This window comes from Pseudorca crassidens, chromosome 3 (genome assembly GCF_039906515.1).
Source record: "Pseudorca crassidens isolate mPseCra1 chromosome 3, mPseCra1.hap1, whole genome shotgun sequence".
NCBI classification, from domain to species: domain Eukaryota; kingdom Metazoa; phylum Chordata; class Mammalia; order Artiodactyla; family Delphinidae; genus Pseudorca; species Pseudorca crassidens.
This window is the reverse complement of record NC_090298.1, coordinates 129,300,428-129,312,582: the sequence shown is the minus strand read 5'-3', so window position 1 is coordinate 129,312,582 and position 12,155 is coordinate 129,300,428. Positions and strand designations below refer to the sequence as shown.

The 12,155-nt window shown below is 36.9% G+C and overlaps 1 long non-coding RNA gene across 1 annotated transcript in view; it reads left to right on the top strand.

Annotated features, from left to right (window-relative positions):
* The first annotated feature begins 1,334 nt into the window (after nucleotides 1-1,334).
* LOC137220845 (uncharacterized) overlaps nucleotides 1,335-12,155 on the top strand; it is a 139,637-nt gene continuing 128,816 nt past the window's right edge. Inside the window, exon 1 of the long non-coding RNA XR_010941813.1 lies at nucleotides 1,335-1,446. This is a non-coding gene — a long non-coding RNA (uncharacterized lncRNA). The remainder of the gene's footprint in view (nucleotides 1,447-12,155) is intronic.

Below are 12,155 nucleotides of genomic sequence, written 5' to 3'. Positions count from 1 at the left end.
CTTTTTATTTTGTTTATGGTTTCCTTTGCTGTACAAAAGATTGTAAGTTTGATTAGGTCCCTTTTGTTTATTTTTGTTTTTATTTCTGTTGCCTTGGGAGATTGACCTAAGAAAACATTGGTACAACTTATGTCAGAGAATGTTTTGCCTATGATCTCTCCTAGGAGTTTTATGGTGTCATGTCTTATGTTTAAGTCTTTAACCCATTTTGAGTTTATTTTTCTGTGTGGTGAGAGGGTGTATTCTAACTTCATTGATTTATATGTGGCTGTCCAACTTTCCCAGCACCACTTGCTGAAGAGTCTGTCTTTTTCCCATTGTATATTTTGTCTTCTTTGTTGAAGATTAATTGACCATAGGTGTGTGGGTTTATTTCTGGGCTCTGTATTCTGTTCCATTGATCCATATGTCTGTTTTCATGCCAATACCACGCTGTTTTGATTACTGTAGCTTTGTAGTATTGGCTGAAGTCTGGGAGGGTTATGCCTCCTGCTCTCTCCTTTTACCTCAGGATTGCTTTGGCAATTCTGGGTCTTCTATGGTTCCATATGAATTTTAGGATTATTTGTTCTAGCTCTGCGAAAAATGTCCTGGGTAATTTGATAGGGATCACACTAAGTCTGTAATGGGTACCATGGCCATTTTAACAATATTAATTCTTCCAATTCAAGAGCATCAGATATCTTTCCATTTCTTTGAATCATCTTGAGTTTCCTTTATTAATGTTTTGTAGTTCTCAGGGTGTAAGTCTTTCACCTCCTTGATCAGGTTTATTCCAAAGTACTTTATTTTGGGGAGTGCAGTTTTAAAAGGTATCGCTTTTTACATTCCCTTTCTGATATTTCACTGTTGGTGTAAAGAAATGCAACAGATTTCTGTATGTTAGTCCTGTGTTCTCTACCTTGCTGAATTCATTTATCAGTTCTAGTTGTTTTTGTGTGGAGTCTTTAGGGTTTTCTATATATAGTATATATCATCTGCATATAATGACAATGTTACCTCTTCCCTTCCAGTTTGGATACCTTTTATTTTTTTCTCTTGTCTGATCATTGTGGCTTGGACTTCCAATTCTTTGTTGAATAGAAAAGCTGAAAGTGGGTATCCTTGCCTTGCTCTAGATTTTAGCAGGAAGTGTTTTAGCTTTTCATCGTTGAGTTTTATATTGGCTGTGGGTTTGTCATAAATAGCTTTTATTATCTTGACATATGTTCTCTCTATACCCATTTTGGTAAGAGTTTTTTTCCTTTTTTTTTGTGGTACGCGGGCGTCTCACTGTTGTGGCCTCTCCCGTTGCGGAGCACAGGCTCCGGACGCGCAGGCTCAGCAGCCATAGCTCACGGGCCCAGCCACTCCGCGGCATGTGGGATCTTCCCGGACCGGGGCACGAACCTGTGTTCCCTGCATCGGCAGGCAGACTCTCAACCACTGCACCACCAGGAAAGCCTGGTAAGAGTTTTTATCATGAATAAATATTGGAAATGGAATTGATTTTTGTATGTTGATTTTGTTTCCTGCTACTTTGTGATAAAGTAATTCTAACCATTTTTGTGTGTGTGTTAACTCTTCAGGACTTTCTAAATAAAAGATTGTATCACCCACAAATGGGTAATTTTACTTCTTTCTTTCCAATTTGGATAGCCTTTGTTTCTTTTTCTTCCCTCATTTCTCTGGATAGAGCTTCCAGTACTATGTGAAATATAAATGGAAAAAGTAAGCATCCTTGGCTTGTCCTTGATCTTAGAGGAAAAGATTACAGTCTTTCACCATTGAGTATGGTGTTCACTGTGTTTTTTTTCATATATGGCTTTTATTATATTGAGGTAGTGTTAGTCTCTTCCCAGTTTGTTGAGTGTTTTTATCATAAAAGGGTGTTGAATTTTAGTCAAATGCTTTTTCTGCATCAGTTTAGGTGATCAAACTGTTGTTTTCTGCTTCATTCTGTTAATGTGGTATATTACATTGACCAATTTACATATGTTGAACCATCCTTCTATTCTAGAAATAAATCCCATTTGCTCATAGCATGTAATCCTTTTAATATGTTACTGAATTGAGTTTGCTAGTATTTTTTGAGGTGTTTTTGCATCCTTGTTCATAAGGAATATTGGCCTGAAATTTTCTTTTCTTGTAGTGTCTTTTTCTGACTTTGGTACCAGGGTAATACCAGCCTCAAAGGATGAGTTAGGAAGTTTTCCTGCCTCTTAAATTTTTTAGAAAAGTTTGAGAAGGATTGGTATAAGTTCTTTAAATGTTTGATGGAATTTACCAGTGAAACCATTGGATCCAGGGTCTTTCTTTTTCAGGAGATTTTTGATATAGACTCAAATCTCCTTACTAGTTTTAGGTCTATTCAGATTTTCTATTTCTTTGTGATTTAGTTATGGTAGGTTTTATGTTTCTAGGAATTTGTCCATTTCATCTAGATTATCCCACTTATTGGCATACAGTTGTTCATGATACTCTTTTTTTTTTTTTTTCCGGTACGCGGGCCTCTCACTGTTGTGGCGTCTCCCGTTGCGGAACACAGGCTCCGGACGCGCAGGCTCAGTGGCCATGGCTCACGGGCCCAGCCGCTCCGCGGCATGTGGGATCTTCCTGAACTAGGGCACGGACCCGTGTCCCCTGCATCGGCAGGCGGACTCTCAACCGCTGTGCCACCAGGGAAGCCCCATGATACTGTTTTATGATCCTTTTTATTTCTGTAGAATAGGTAGTAATGTTCCCACTTATATTTCTCTTTTTAGTAACTTAAGTCTTCTTTCTTTCTTTCTTAGTCCATCTACTTAAAATTTTGTTTTTTTTTTTATGTTTTCAAAAAACCAATTTTTGTTTTAATTGATTTTCTCTATTGTTTTTCTGTTCTCTCTTGTACTTATATTTACTCTAGTCTTTATTATAATTCCCTCTCTTGTTGGCTTTGGGTTTAGTTTGTTCTTTCTCTAATTCCTTAATTTGTAAAATTTGGTTTTTAATTTGAGACCTTTCTTTTTTTTTTTAAATGTCAGCATTTATGGCTATAAATCTCCCCCTTAACACTGCTGTTGCTGAACCTCATAAATTTTGCTATGCTGAATTTTACTTTTCATTCATTTCTAAGTATTTTCAAATTTACCTTGTGATTTCTTCTTTGATCCATTGGTTGTTTAAGTTCCACAAATTCGTAAAATTTTCACTTTTCCTTCTATTACTGATTTTTATTTTTCTCCTGTTATGGTTGGGGAAGAATACTTTGTATGGTATTTACCTTTTAAAATCTATTGAGACTTAATTTGTGGCCTAACATATGGTCTGTCCCATGTGTACTTGAGAAGAGTGTGTATTCTGTTGATGGGTAAACTGTTCTGTACATGACTGTTAGATCTAGTTGGTTTACTATGTTGTTCAAGTTTTCTGTTTCCTTATATTTATATTCTGTCTGGCTGTTCTATCCATTATTGACAGTAGGGAATTGAAGTCTTCAGCTGTTATTATGGAACTACCTTTATCCCTCAATTCTATTTTTGCTTCATGTAATTGGATAGTCTGTTATTGAAAATGTTTGTAATTGTTATATCTTCTAGTTGCTTTGAATCTTTTACTAATATATAATGTTCTTCTTTGTCTCTTGTAAATGTTTTTTTAAAGTCTATTTTGTCTGATATTAGTATAGCCTCCCCTGCTCTCTCTTTTGGTTTTTATTTGCCTAGAATATACTTTTCCATCCTTAACTTTCAACATTTTTGTGTCTTTGGTTCTAAAGTGAGTCTCTTGTATACAGCATATAGTTGGATAATTTTTTAAATCCATTCTACCAATATCATTTTTTCTTATTTAACACTAACTTATCCCACACTGTTTTGTTTTTTTTGCAGGGTGGTTGTTTTGTTTCATTTTGCCTCAGACTGGTATTTCTTTACTCTTTCACCCACAGAACTTTCCTCTTTCACCCACAGACTTTAACCTAAGTAATACATTTTTATTCTTGATAGTCTTTTGTTTTTATTTATTTATTTATTTATTTTTTGCGGTATGCGGGCCTCTCACTGTTGTGGCCTCTCCCGTTGCGGAGCACAGGCTCTGGACACGCGGGCTCAGCAGCCATGGCTCACGGGCACAGCCACTCTGCGGCACATGGGATCTTCCCGAACCGGGGCACGAACCTGTGTCCCCTGCATCGGCAGGCGGACTCTCAACCACTGCGCCACCAGGGAAGCCCGATAGTCTTTTATTGACCACCCATTGTGATGTGTTGAGAGAAACACTCTTTCCTCTTTTTTGTATCTCACAAGCACAATGCAGGGTACACCAGCCTCCTCTCAGTCAGCATGACAATAGCATCATGCACATCAGCAGCCTTTAGTCAGTGCTTGCTACCTGGTAGGCTATTTTCCTAGATGTTCCATGAATTAATTCCTCGTCCTCATGATAAAGTTGAGAAGGAGAATACTCATCATCCTGAATTTAGGATAAGAAAATGAATTACAGAGAGGCTAAGTGATACTCATGGACCACAGAGTTGGAAGTGGTTGTCTGGCCCCCAGTTGGACAATCTCTGTCTCTACATTGGAGAGTTTAATCCATTTACATTTAAAGTAATTACTGATAAAGAGGACCTCACTTCTGTTGTATTTCCCTTGCCTTAGACTTAGATCAGAATTTATGACTTTTTAAATATGACTTTCTTGAAGTGCTTGATTCCCACCATTCATTCATGGTAACTTAAGTAATTACCATTTATCAGGCATTGGTACTGGGTGTTCAGGGGATGGAAATCAGATAGTTGTCTTCTAGTAAACTCTCACTGTCTATCTCTCTTTTTTTTGTTTGTTTTTTTTTTGTTTTTTCTGTTGACCTATGTTTAAGTCCATTGATTCTTTTTTTTTCACACACACACACTGTATTTTATTTTTACAAGAGAGAAATAAACTGACACCAAGCATTGTAAATGGATAACCACAACAACAGCAACAATGAATGCAATTACCAAACACGAAACACATTCATACTATGTCATAATATTGACATTCAGTCAAGTAATCTTCCACTGTAACAGCTCCTTTACTTTGCAGTGAAAATTGATTTGTATATTTTTTGCCTCTGAGTCCTTGTGGGATTTTTTTTTTTATTCAAACAGAAAGTCACAAAAATTATAATCATCCTCATCAGTTCACTCAGTCCCATGTAATTAATTCTTTTTTTCATCTTGATCTTTTGTTAGCACTTTTATGAATTCATCGGTTTTCCACTAGAGTTCTGAAAATGCTTCTTCATTCAGTTCAGCAGTATAGTCAGTTACCAGAAACCTGTACTTGTCAGAGTCTTTTCCATGAATTCCTTGAAGATGAAACCCTTTTATAGGAACATTTTTGCAAAAGCATCAGAGTATACCCAGAACTGTCTGTAAATGACAAAAGACTTAAAAATGACCACGGTTAAAGATTTGATGAAAGTTCATAATAATGCAATTGACAAGGAAATTCAGTTATTTCTGAGATATACATTTTAAAGTAATAATTATAATTATGACTTATAACATACCAGAACATATAAGATTTTTAGAAATTTCATGTAATGTCTGAAACATTTATATTAACATATTTCCATACAAATAACCCAAAGAAAGTTTAGTATCAGTATTTTTTTGTTTGTTTCTTTGTTTTCTTATACTGCAGGTTCTTATTAGTCATCAGTTTTATACACATCAGTGTATACATGTCAATCCCAATCGTCCAATTCAGAACATCACCATCCCCACCCCACTGCGGTTTTCCCCCCTTGGTGTCCATATGTTTATTCTCTACATCTGTGTCTCAGCTTCTGCCCTGCAAACCGGTTCATCGGTACCATTTTGCTAGTTTCCACATACATGCATTAATATACTATATTTGTTTTTCTCTTTCTTTTTTATTAACATCTTTATTAGAGTATAATTGCTTTACAATGGTGTGTTAGTTTCTGCTTTATAACAAAGTGAATCAGTTATACATATACACATGTCCCCATATCTCTTTCCTCTTGTGTCTCCCTCCCTCTCACCCTCCCTATCCCACCCCTCTAGTTGGTCACAAAGCACCGAGCTGATCTCCCTGTGCTATGCGGCTGCTTCCCACTAGCTATCTGTTCTACGTTTGGTAATGTATATATGTTCATGCCACTCTCTCACTTTGTCACAGCCTACCCTTCCCCTCCCCACATCCTCAAGTCCATTCTCTAGTAGGTCTGCCTCTCCATTCCCATCTTACCCCCAGGTTCTTGATGACTTTTTTTTTTTTGTAGATTCCATATATAAGTGTTAGCATACGGTATTTGTTTTTCTCTTTCTGACTTAGTTCACTTTGTATGACAGACACTAGGTCCAACCACCTCACTACAAATAACTGAATTTTGTTTCTTTTTATGGCTGAGTAATATTCCATTGTATATATGTGCCATATCTTCTTTATCCATTCTTCTGATGATGGACACTTAGGTTGCTTCCATCTCCTGGAAATTTCACAATTTGTATGGAAAAACAAAAGACCCCGAATAGCCAAAGCAATCTTTAGAAAGAAAAATGGAGCTGGAGGAATCAGGCTTCCTGACTTCAGACTATACTACAAAGCTACAGTAATCAAGAAAGTATGGTACTGGCACAAAAACAGAAATATAGATCAATGGAACAGGATAGAAAGCCCAGAGATAAACCCACACACATATGGTCACCTTATCTTTGATAAAGGAGACAAGAATATATAGTGGAGAAAAGACAGCCTCTTCAATAAGTGGTGTTGGGAAAACTGGACAGGTACCTCTAAAAGTATGAGATTAGGACACTCCCTAACACCATACACAAAAATAAGCTCAAAATGGATTAAAGACCTAAATGTAAGCCCAGAAACTATCAACTCTTAGAGGAAAACATAGGCAGAACACTCTATGACATAAATCACAGCAAGATCCTTTTTGACCCACCTCCTAGAGAAATGGAAATAAAAAAATTAAACAAATGAGACCCAATGAACCTTGAAATCTTGGCACAGCAAAGGAAACCATAAACAAGACGAAAAGACAACCCTCAGAATGGGAGAAAATATTTGCAAATGAAGCAACTGACAAAGGATTAATCTCCACAATTTACAAGCAGCTCATGCAGCTCAATAAGAAAAACACAAACAACCCAATCCAAAAATGGACAGAAGACCTAAATAGACATTTTTCCAAAGAAGATATACAGACTGCCAACAAACACATGAAAGAATGCTCAACATCAATAATCATTAGAGAAATGCAAATCAAAAGTACAATGAGATACCATCTCACAGTGGCCAGAATGGCCATCATCAAAAAATCTAGAAACAATAAATGTTGGAGAGGGTGTGGAGAAAAGGGAACATTCTTGCACTGCTGGTGGGAATGTAAATTGATACACCAGTATGGAAAACAGTATGGAGGTTCCTTAAAAACTACAAATAGAACTGCCATACGACCCAGCAATCCCACTACTGGGCATATACCCTGAGAAAACCGTAATTTAAAAAGAGTCATGTACCAAAATGTTCATTGCACCTCTATTTACAATAGCCCAGAGATGGAAGCAACCTAAGTGTCCATCATTGGATGAATTGTTTTTCTCTTTCTGACTTATTTCACTCTGTATGACAGTCTGTAGGTCCATCCACACCTCAACAAATGACTCAATTTCGTTCCTCTTTATGGCTGCTTAATATTCCATTGTATATATGTACCACATCTTCCTTATCCAGTCGTCTGTCGATGGGCATTTAGGTTGCTTCCATGACCTGGCTATTGTAAAGGGTGCAGCGATAACCATTGGGGTACATGTGTCTTTTTTTTTTTGAAATTTTTCAAAACATTTTAATTATTTTAAGGGTAATACATGCACAGTATTTTTTTTAACATCTTTATTGGAGTATAATTGCTTTACAATGGTGTGTTAGTTTCTGCTTTATAACAAAGTGAAGCAGTTATACATATACATATGTTCCCATGTCTCTTCCTTCTTGCATCTCCCTCCCTCCCACCCTCCCTATCCGACCTCTCTAGGTGGTCACAAGCAACCGAGCTGATCTCCCTGTGCTATGCATGTGTCTTTTTGAAGTATGGTTTTCTCTGGGTATATGTCCAGTAGTGGGATAGCTGGATCATATGGTAATTCTATTTTTAGTTTTTTAAGGAACCTCCACACTGTTCTCCATAGTGGCTGTATCAATTTCCATTCCCACCAATAGTGCAAGAGGGTTTCCTTTTCTCTACACCCTCTCCAGCATTTGTTGTTTATAGATTTTCTGCTGATGCCCATTCTAACTGGTGTGAGATGATACCTTATTGTAGTTTTGATTTGCATTTCTCTAATAATTAGTGACGTTGAGCAGCTTTTCATGTGCTTCTTGGCCATCTGTATGTCTTCTTTGGAGAAATGTCTATTTAGGTCTTCTGCCCATTTTTGGATTGGGTTGTTTGTTTCTTTAATATTGAGCTGCATGAGCTGTTTATACACACACACACACACACACACACACACACACACACACATATATTTTTTTGCGGTACACAGGCCTCTCACTGCTGTGGTCTCTCCCGTTGCAGAGCACAGGCTCCGGACACGCAGACTCAGCGTCCATGGCTCACGGGCCCAGCTGCTCCGCGGCATGTGAGATCCACCCGGACTGGGGTACGAACCCGTGTCCCCTGCATTGGCAGGCGGACTCTCAACCACTGCACCACCAGGGCAGCCCCTGTTTATATATTTTTGAGATTAATCCTTTGTCCGTTGCTTCGTTTGCAAATATTTTCTCCCATTCTGAGGATTGTCTTTTCGTCTTGTTTATGGTTTCATTTGCTCTGAGAAAGCTTTGAAGTTTCATTAGGTCCCATTTGTTTTTTTTGTTTTTATTTCAGTTACTCTAGGAGGTGGATCAAAACATATCTTGCTGTGGTTTATGTCAAAGAGTGTTCTTCCTGTGTTTTCCTTTAAGAGTTTTATAATGTCTGGTCTTACATTGAGGTCTCAAATCCATTTTCACTTTACTTTTGTGTATGGTGTTAGGGAGTGTTCTAATTTCATTTGTACATGTAGCTGTCCAGTTTTCCTAGCACCACTTATTGAAGAGACTGTCTTTTCTCCATTGTATATCCTTGCCTCCATGTCATAGATTAGTTGACCATAGGTGCGTGGGTTTATCTCTGGGCTTTCTATGTTGTTTCATTGATCTATGTTTCTTTTTTTGTGCCAGTACCATATTGTCTTGATTACTGTAGCTTTATAGTATAGTCTGAAGTCAAGGAGTCTGATTCCTCCAGCTCTGTTTTTCTTTCTCAAGATTGCTTTTGCTATTCAGGGTCTTTTGTGTCTCCATATAAATTTTAAGATGATTTGTTCTAGTTACGTAAAGAATGCCATTGGTAATTTGATAGATATTGCATTGAATCTGTAGATTGCTTTGGATAGTATAGACATTTTCACAATATTGATTCTTCCATCCAAGAACATGGTATATCTCTTCGTCTGTTGGTATCATCTTTAATTTCTTTGATCACTGTCTTATAGTTTTCTGCATACAGGTCTTTTGTCTCCTTAGGTAGGTTTATTCCTAGATATTTTATTCTTTTTGTTGCAATGGTAAATGGGACTGTTTCCATAATTTCTCTTTCAGATTTTTCATCATTAGTGTATAGGAATGCAAGAGATTTCTGCGCATTAATTTTGTATCCTGCAACTTTACCAAATTCATTGATTAGCTCTAGCAGTTTTCTGGTGGCATCTTTAGCATTCTCTATGTATAGTATCACGTCCTCTGCAAACAGTGACAGCTTTACTTCTTCTTTTCCAATTTGTATTTCTTTTTCTTCTCTGATTGCTGTGGCTAGGACTTCCAGAACTATGTTGAATAATAGTGGTGAGAGTGGACATCCTTGTCTTGTTCCTGATCTTAGAGGAAATGCTTTCAGCTTTTCACCATTGAGAATGATGTTTGCTGTGGGTTTGTCATATATGCCCTTTATTATGTTGGGGTAGTTCCCCTCTATGCCCACTTTCTGGAGAGTTTTTATCAAAAGTCGGTGTTGTATTTTGTCAAAAGCTTTTTCTGCATCTATTGAGATGATCATATGGTTTTTATTCTTCACTTTATTAATATGGTGTATCACATTGTTTGATTTGCGTATATTGAAGAATCCTTGCATCCCTGGGATAAATCCCACTTGATCATGACATATGATCCTTTTAATGTGTTGTTGGATTCTGTTTGCTAGTATTTTGTTGAGGATTTTTGCATCTATAGTCATGAGTGACATTGGTCTGTAATTTTCTTTTTTTGTAGTATCTTTGTCTGGTTTTGGTATCAGGGTGATGGTGGCTTCATAGAATGAGTTTGGGAGTGGTCCTTCCTCTGCAATATTTTGGAAGAGTTTGAGAAGGATAGGTGTTAGCTCTTCTCTAAATGTTTGATAGAATTCACCTGTGTAGCCATCTGGTCCTGGACTTCTGTTTGTTGGAAGATTTTTAATCAGTTTCAATTTCATTACTTGTGATTGGTCTCTTCTTATTTTCTATTTCTTCCTGGTTCACTCTTGGAAAGTTATACCTTTCTAAGAATGTGTCCATTTCTTCCAGGTTGTCCATTTTATTGGCATACAGTTGCTTGTAGTAGTCTCTTAGGATGCTTTGTATTTCTGCGGTGTCTGTTGTAAGTTCTTTTTCATTTCTAACTTTATTGATTTGAGTCCTCTCCCTCTTTTTCTTGATGAGTCTGGCTAATGGTTTATCAGTTTTATCTTCTCAAAGAACCAGCTTTTAGTTTTGTTGAACTTTGCTATTGTTTTCTTTGTTTCTATTTCATTTATTTCTGCTCCGTTCTTTATGAGTTCTTTCCTTCTGCTAACTCTGGGTTTTCTTTGTTCTTTTTTCTCTAGTTCCTTCAGGTGTAAGGTTAGATTGTTTTATTAAGCTTTTTCTTGTTTCGAGAGGTAACTTGTATAGCTATAAACTTCCCTCTTAGAACTGCTTTTGCTGCATCCCATAGGTTTTGGATCATTGTGTTTTCATTGTCATTTGTCTCTAGGTATTTGTTTATTTCCTCTTTGATTGCTTCCGTGATCTCTTGGTTGTTTAGTAACGTATTGTTTAGCTTGCATGTATTTGTGTTTTTTACGTTTTTCTCCCCGTAATTCATTTCTAATCTCATAGCGTTGTGTTCAGAAAAGATGCTTGATATGATTTCAGTTTTCTTAAATTTACTGAGGCTTGATTTGTGACCCAAGATGTCATCTATCCTGGAGAATGTTCTGTGTGCACTTGAGAAGAAAGTGTAATCTGCTGTTTCTCAATGGAATGTCCTATAAATATCAATTAAATCTATCTGGTCTTTTGTCTTCTGTTTCCTTATTCATTTTCATTTGGATGATTTGTCCATTGGTGTAAGTGAGGTATTAAAGTCCCCAACTATTATTGTGTTACTGTCGATTTTCTCTTTTATAGCTGTTAGCAGTTGCCTTATGTATTGAAGTGCTCCTCTGTTGGGTCCATATATATTTATAATTGTTATGTCTTCTTCTTGGATTGAGTCCTTGATCAATATGTAGTGTCCTTCCTTGTCTCTTGTAACACTCTTTATTTTAAAGTCTATTTTATCTGATACGAGTATAGCTACTCCAGCTTTCTTTTGATTTCCATTTGCATGGAATATCTTTTTCCATCCCCTCACTTTCAGTCTGTATGTGTTCCTCGGTCTGAAGTGGGTCTCTTGTAGACAGCATATAGATGGCGCTTGTTTTTGTATCCATTCAGGAAGCCTGTGTCTTTTGGTTGGAGCATTTAATCCACTCACATTTAAGGTAATTATTGATATGTATGTTTTTATGATTATTTTCTTAATTGCTTTGGGTTTGTTTTTGTAGATGCTTTTCTTTTCTTGTGTTTCCCACTTAGAGACGTTTGTTTAGCATTTGTTGTAGTCGTGGTTTGGTGGTGCTGAATTCTCTGAGCTTTTGCTTGTCTGTAAAGCTTTTGATTTCTCCATCAAATCTGAATGAGATCCTTGCCAGGTAGAGTAATCTTGTTTCTAGGTTCTTCCCTTTCATCACTTTAAGTATATCATGCCACTCCCTTCTGGCTTGTAGAGTTTCTGCTGAGAAATCAGCTGCTAACCTTATGGGTGTTCCCTTGTATGTTATTTGTC